This window comes from Dendrobium catenatum, unplaced genomic scaffold, assembly GCF_001605985.2.
Source record: "Dendrobium catenatum unplaced genomic scaffold, ASM160598v2 original_scaffold_117125, whole genome shotgun sequence".
Classification (NCBI taxonomy): Eukaryota; Viridiplantae; Streptophyta; class Magnoliopsida; order Asparagales; family Orchidaceae; genus Dendrobium; species Dendrobium catenatum.
Window position 1 is genome coordinate 1 of NW_021435560.1, and position 718 is coordinate 718.

Here is a 718-nt window from a genome sequence, read left to right on the forward strand (position 1 = left end):
ATGGGCGCCGTCGGCGGCTCGGCCTTCCACTTCCTCAAGGGCATCTACAATTCCCCCAACGGCGAACGACTCGCCGGCGGCGCGCAAGCCGTCCGTATGAACGCCCTCGGGTCGGCGGCAGTTTCGCCGTCTGGGGCGGCCTTTTCTCCGCCTTCGACTGCACCATGGTGTACGTCCGTCAGAAGGAGGATCCGTGGAATTCCATCATCGCTGCTGCCGCCACCGGTGGTTTCCTCCAGATGCGCAAGGGACCCGGTCCGGCGGCCCGATCCGCCTTCTTTGGTGGGGTCATCCTTGCTCTGGTCGAGGGTGCTGGTATAATGCTCAACCGGTTCCTTAGTGTTCCGCCGATTCTTCCGGTTCTGGAAGATCCCGCGTTGGGTTTGTCCCCGAATTTAGCTGTCGCGATGGGTGGTGCTAGGGCAGCTGAGGAGGCCGCAGGTTCGTCTTCGTCGAGTTGGTTTGGAGGCTTCTTTGGGTTAGGAAAGAAGGAGGAACGTAAGAATGGAGGAGCCGTGTCGGAGGTTTTGGACAGTTTTGATTCAGGCAGCACTCCTATTCCGACTTTTGAGTATAAATGAGGTTTGGAAGTTTTGCTTAGGAATTTGGTAAGTAAGGGCTTTTATTTTTATTTATTTGGTTTTTGTAATTCTTTGCAGACTGATTTAAGAATAATATGAATTATAGCATACATATGGATGACATGAAAGTATGCAAT

The 718-nt window shown here is 53.2% G+C and overlaps 1 pseudogene; it reads left to right on the forward strand.

Moving 5' to 3' along the window:
- Positions 1-718, forward strand: LOC110112993 (annotated as a pseudogene).